Source organism: Condylura cristata, unplaced genomic scaffold (genome assembly GCF_000260355.1).
Source record: "Condylura cristata isolate star-nosed mole 26May11 unplaced genomic scaffold, ConCri1.0 scaffold00015, whole genome shotgun sequence".
Taxonomy (NCBI): domain Eukaryota; kingdom Metazoa; phylum Chordata; class Mammalia; order Eulipotyphla; family Talpidae; genus Condylura; species Condylura cristata.
Window position 1 is genome coordinate 38,529,940 of NW_004567116.1, and position 6,792 is coordinate 38,536,731.

Consider the following 6,792-nt stretch of genomic DNA (forward strand, 5'->3'; position numbering starts at 1 on the left):
GCCCGCTGCTCCCCTCAGCAGTGTACTTCGTCGATCTGCCTGTTCTGCTCCCCACTCTGGCTCTGGTGAATCCTCTCGCTGACCCTGAGCCTCTGGCCTGTACCCCAGTTCTGTATGCACAAATAAATAAATCTTAAAAAAAAAGTTCTATGAACTAAGGGGCCAATTCTAAGGAGTATCAGCATTTATTGAGAAATCAGAATTTATCAGCATTTATTGAGAAAGCAGAAACATTAAGATCTCTTTTTAAATTTCAGTTAGTTTCTCCCTACTAAAAATCAAACTGGAAAGATCTAAAATCATGAAATATGTCCATTAGTATAACTTATCTCATGGACAGAAGAAAGATTAAGGAATTCAATAAGGAGAAGTTTTTCCAGGGGGAAGGCACAGCATGGAAAAAACAGCTGCTTGACAGTACAGCATGTTTGGGAATTTCCTTATTTGATTTTATAGCAGGAACACATGCTAGAAAGCCTTTTAAAAGTGATAAAACACTGGAAGGGAACAATCAAGGAAGCCTGTGTCAATAACAACATAAGTCATTCTTAACTCTCCTTCCTCAGTACATCCAGATTACCTTCAGGTCTCAGCTCAAGGATTAACTCCTCTATGCATGTCCCTGCTCCCCTAGACAGATCTAGGTCAGGCCAAGTCAACCTCTATCCTGCCAGGACCCTTGTCCATGCCCACACACTGCAACATTCACCACAGTACGCTACAGTTACATGTGACATGTAACTTCCCACTAGATTGACTAAAGTTCTTTGAGAGCAGGGAATTTTAATTTCCCATACTCCCAGAGTCTCTTTACTGTCATTTAATAATCACTCAATGGATATTTGTTGATCAGATGTCTTAGACAAATTTGTCACATGTAAGACTACTGGCTTCTGGCCTTGGCCTTAGAATGTATTATAGCTGCACATTTACATTCTTTGTTTGGCTTTATTTATGATAATATTCCAAGTATAAAATGAGTGAGAAAATACTGAATAGCAAAAGAAGAGCTTGGAGGAATAATTAGTTCTAAACAATTCATAACCTAAAATAAAAATAGTACTAGTAGCAACCACATTAGGCACAAACTATGCATGTGCCAGTGTTCCAGGTTCTTTATACTTCTTATATCATTTAAGCCACACAGCAACCCAACAATAGGGTTATCACCCCCCTACATACACACAAATAATTAATCTCACTCCAGGGTCTCTGTAATGTTACATGTAGAAAACTAAGATGAAAAATGACTATAATTGTCAGAACAATGGAATGCAAAATTGTATACTGCATTCTCCACTTCAATAAAACCTCAACTGGTTCATTTTGAGCTACCCAGAACAGTCAATGTGAAACCAGGTTCCATAAATTCACTGAGAGATAAAGTTCTCTAATACCCTCTCTGTACCACCATACCCAACAAGCTTCAAGTTTCAAGGGAGAAACTGTGAAAGGATGTCATGTATTCCCTCTTCCACTGGGAGAACTCTTCAAAAAGGCAATTAATCAAATAGGGCAAGTTTTTTTTACCACTCTGTGAGAGGCCCTGATTTTAGTTTTGTAAACTAGAAAAAGGAAAAAAAAAAGTAACATTTATAAAATCCTTTACAATTTAAATTTTTTGTAGTTTCACATTTATTTAGGTCCCATTTTACAGATAAGTAAAGTTTATTTGTAGATATAACATATTATTAATGCATTTGTACTTCAAATCTCTATTAGACAGTTTAGGTATATATAACAGGATTTTCTATTCGCAGCACTCTCTACATCAGATAGTAGCCCTCCTGCACAATCAGGTGAGGACCAGTGTACCACGTTACCTTTCTGCAAAAAAGAAAGATGCACAAAAGTTCTGAGCAAAATAGCTAAGTGACTTGCCTAAACATGACTTGAAGCTCTAAGCCGGTATAATAAACTATTAGTGTCTGGTAAATAAAGAACTTCTGCCTAAGAGATAAATGCACTGAAACAGCACCATTTCACAGTTCACAAAGGTGGCCTGTGACCCTCCCATTCCTATTTCCAAATATAAAGATCCTTATCATAGGTAACATGATCATCTCTATATGCAAACTATCTTCCTCTTGCTATCTAGAGTGTCTATATACTCAGCATATGTATGATGTATGTGGCTGGGTAATGGGAATTTCAGAATTGCTTTCCTTTAACTGTTTTATCATTTCAAATTTCTACTATGATCCTATGTTATTTTAATGGTGGAAAAATAAAGGTTTTTTTAAAGCTTTAAAAAGGAAGTAGAAGAAATAAGAATTAAGCAAGTCACAGAATACTACCATGGTTCTATTTGCATACAGTTGCAAAGGTAAAAATATATAATCATGGCAATTAAATGTCTCTAACTTATACTATGTAACACACTGTGTTTAATGCTTTCCATGAATTATTTTGTCTAATCCTCAAAACAACCCTATGAGATTAGTTCTTATGCCAAATTTATGCCAAGGTCACCAGCTAGTAACAAACAGGGGACAGACTTTAGAATCCTTAACTCTTTTTTTTTTTTTACGATTTATTTATGCATACAAACTGGGGTACAGGCCAGAGGTGCAAGGGGTGAAAGGATTCACCAGAGACAGAGTGGGGAACAGAACAGGCAGGTAGATGTACTGAAATATACTGCTGAGGGGAGCAGCAGGTGGGCCAGGAGAGGTATGCCACACCATATGGGTCACTGCCCTGGCTGGGGATTGAACTTGTGCTACAGTGGCTGCGGTAACTTCCTAATGCTGTGCTTTAACCTGTTGCACCACCAGGGAGGGCCCAGAAACCTTACTTTTAACTAATTGTTTTGCCTCACTTTTCTTATAAATTAAAATTGGCTCTCTCCCATGACACTGAAAGCATCTTGACAACTGTTTTTTGTTCATTCCTTTGCCTTGTAGCAGGCATTAAGTAAATAAATATTGAACAAATATTTCATGTATATATACCATTTTGAGAACAGAGTAATTTCAAGACATGAGCTGATTTGTTCTCCTTGACAGTTTTGTGAATTTATAAAAGGGTTTTGTTTTGCTACCATTTAAGCATATTTAAGTGTTCAATGAAATTAAATAGGTTCACAATGTTATGCAACCATAACCACTATGTCTGAAAGGTTTTGTTTTGGGGGTTTATCTGTTTGTCTGTAAGTTATTTACCTAAACATTTGATTGACTACCTATTACGAACCCATGACTGTGTTGTGTGCTGAAAAGAGTCAAGATCTAAAAGACATGATTCTTGAGTATGAAATGATTTTACAATACACCTTTCAATGACTATGAAAGATTTTTTTAGTAACAGTTAACCAGTGGTGAATAGGGGATTTCAACCCAGGACTCTAAAGCCCTAAATTCACATGCATTCCACCCAGGTCTCTGTTTAACAATACCTGCAACTGCTCTCCCCTTCTTACCAGAATATGTAGAGAATCAAATGAGGTAAAGATACAAAAACACTTAACACACATTTCCACTGCATAGGTAACCATGGTTGTAAGAGGGGAAAATCCACCAAAACAATTCTCCCAGGTGATTTACTTTTTATTTTGAGTTTTCAAAAGCTGGGGTTTGAATATAAGTTATCCTATCTCTACATCAAATCTGCAGATTCACAGAAGCAATGTCTGGACCACAGCAAAGTTATGAGGAGAAATGCTTGCATTTGTTGGACTATACACCTATCAAATTACGGTTCAAACCTGATTTTTATTGTAATACACGAAGTTTCCTGATAATGAAACACTTTCAGTTCCAAGGATCAGTCTGCCCATTTTGGAAATATAAAAAAAAAGGAAGGAGTATTCTAAGTATTGAATATTTGTATGTTTTTAACAGTGAAAATCAAAGAAAATGGTTTGTTAACAAGCTAAACACCTAGGTGTAAACAAGAAAAAATATATGATTTGGGGCCAGTTTGATATTCTTTATGTCCCTCCCCATTTGTTGTCTGAGCTCTGAATCAACAGTCACTTCATGCTTAATAAATCAAGTTAATGCAATTAAATCCAGAAAACTGGTTCCCTAAAGATATTTCCTCCATTCACATCTCTTCTACCTTCCAGAGAAATCATTAAGACTTAAATAAAATTTCTGATGAATAGATGAAGATATTGTTTCTGTAGTAGTGCAATGTGCACACATTCACACCATCCCCTATTTTTTTTTTAATTCTATAATCCTTATTTATCCACATATGACAGACTCCTGGCCACCTGCATTCCTTTAGAAAATTTAATCTATAAAATATAGTACGATTATTTGAATCTCATCAAGTAATGTCAAAAGAGAATCAAATGAAAAATTCCATTGGTACCAAACCATCTCAGTAATGAATATTTATAACATTTCCATATTTCCTGTCTTCTCTCTGTTTACATAAAGCTGCGGTGCCAAGATTCATCTCAGGATTATTAGCCTGCAATACAATGATGGGCCTAATTGCCCTGCAAACCAGGACACCAATAAATGGAGTCTTCAAGCAATCAATTTTAAGAGGGGAAAAAAGGCCTAAGCTCTTTCTGCATACATGCACATTGCCTGACTAAAAAATAAACTCAGCCTCATCTTTTCCAGTATCATTCATCAGTTCTAAAGCAAAGAATGCTTCTTTAACCACATCAAGCTCTCAAATCTATTAAGTTCCAAATTCCAGGTCTAATTTTTAAATGCACGTGGGGAAGGATGGAAAGGAGAAGGCAGAGACATCATATAGGAGGATTTTATAATGTATGAAGAATAAAAGACACCCCTCTCCCCTCCTTAATTATACCTTGACTAAACCATTTTCAACTTTCCCCTGTGGTTGATTTTCTTCCACATATTAACACTAGTAGAAATGAAACAAAACAAAACAAAAAATTAAACTAACAGCTTAATATATCCTTTATGAAAGCTTTCATGTACCTTTTCTGTCCCTTTCAAAGTCTCCTCTGATTACTGACAAACAAACCACAGTCTCCAAAGCTGTCCATTTAAGTCCAACCCCTAACCCTCTGTGTCTCTTGGAAGCCACCCCAATCCTTTCTCTCCAGAATCATCCAAACCACTTCTTCCCAATACTGGTCACTGCCACTCTCCTTCTTCTCTGCCCCATCATACAATAACTCCAGCCTTCTTGCTCCTGAAATAGCCCCTTGCTCCCTTACCATCACCAACTACCTCTCCTTTCTACCAGTTCACCTCAAACAGTCCTCCAAACTCCCTCTGCCACCTTGACCAAGGAATATTTTCTTCAAGATACCATCATTTACTATTTTAGTCACTATTTTAGTGAGTCCAGCCCAACGGTGTCATCTGTGCCCTCTGCCTTGACACCCCCCCAAAACCAAAAGAGTCACCATGCCCTTTCATGGTTCTAAGGTCACCCTAAATCCGTCACACTATGCCCCCCCATTTCAATCTTTGTTCACCCATTTTGGGCCTAACATCTAATTTAGCCCTCTCCTGCCTGCTTACTATCACACTCCCCTCATTGAAAGACCCACCCCCCCCAGTTCCTATTCCAACCTCCATAAGCTCTTGCCTCGAAAACCCCAAATTCTATCTCCTCTGCTCTCCTACCCCAGCTATTCCTTAAGTCTCCACAAATTCCACCACCCCCAGATAGCAACCACCCACTTCAAGCTCAAGTCTCAAACCAAGCAAGCCCCTCACCTGGACCTCCTACTAATTCTACGTGCCTAACCTAGGTGCACCCCCAATTCCACGCTCCCGAATTAACACCCTCCAGGATCCTACCCACCCTGCAATCCCATCTATTGAAACCATCCTCCTACCCAGCACCCAGCTCAGATCCCAAGCTGTCAACTGCTCCAGGCCAACCCCAAAATCACCACCCTCACTCAGTCCCCTCCCCCATTAAGAGCCATTCCACTCAAATCTCTTCATCCTTCTCGCCCCAAGCCATCCCAAATTCCACCTGACCCCTCAACCCCACGCTCCAATCCCAGTTGGGTCATTCCCCATTAAAAGTCCCCTTCCTTCGCCGCACCCCCCCCCCAACCTGATTGGGTCCCACCCTCACCCCACCCCGCATCTGGACAAGTCTCCCCTGCCAGTCCGCGGTTCCATCGTGACCTCAACTCCTTCCTCTCACCCTCCCCGGTGCTATCAGCAACCCCTCTCATTCCCCCCAGTATCACCGGCCCAGGAGCAGGGAGAGTCGACTGGGGGGGAAGGGAAGGAGGGTCTTCTCACCGGCGAGCTGCTGCAAGCGAAAACCGCGGCGTCGGCAGCTCAGGCGGCGATGCCCTTGTCTTCTCCCGAGGCTACAGAGGCGACGCTCTCGTTCCCTCGCCCGTGTCCAGGAAGGTGGCGGATGGCGCGCAGGGACCGGGAGCCTCCTCCTCCTCCTCCTCTTCAGCTACTCGGTTCTGAATTCTCTGCAGTAGCCGCCGAGAGCCCGACGGGTGGGGGGAGGGGACGCTCGGCTGCGGGCGAGAGAGGAGGAGGCGGAGGGAGGGGGGCGGGGGACCGCTGAGAAGGGCGGGGAAGGAGGAGCCGGCGCTGCGCCACGACACGTCCCACAGCCTCAGCGCGCCCAGACTACAACTCCCGACATGCCCTGCTTGCTGAGGCCTGCGTCTCCCGCCGCGCGCCCAATGCGACGGGCCGCGCCCTGGCCGTTCACGGACAATGGGATAAAGACAACCGTTCGCGGGCGAGTTTTGTCGACTCAAAGACCACTTGTAATGGAAGTTAGGTTGTCCCGCGGACCCATCCCCAAGTGGTGATGTTGGCGGTGTCCTCAACCTCTTCACACACGCACACAAATCCCTCCACATTC

General features: G+C 41.7%; 1 protein-coding gene across 3 annotated transcripts in view; it reads right to left on the minus strand.

Annotated features, from left to right (window-relative positions):
* FAM168A (family with sequence similarity 168, member A) overlaps positions 1 to 6,484 on the minus strand; it is a 158,266-nt gene extending 151,782 nt beyond the window's left edge. For 2 of the 3 annotated variants that reach the window (XM_012725482.1, XM_012725481.1), the window contains exon 1: positions 6,204 to 6,407. The gene's annotated coding sequence lies outside the window, so the exon portion shown is untranslated. Of the gene's footprint in view, positions 1 to 6,203 lie in introns of all 3 variants that reach the window. The other variant, XM_004683181.1, reaches the window with a different exon arrangement.
* Between the last annotated feature and the right edge of the window lie 308 nt (positions 6,485 to 6,792).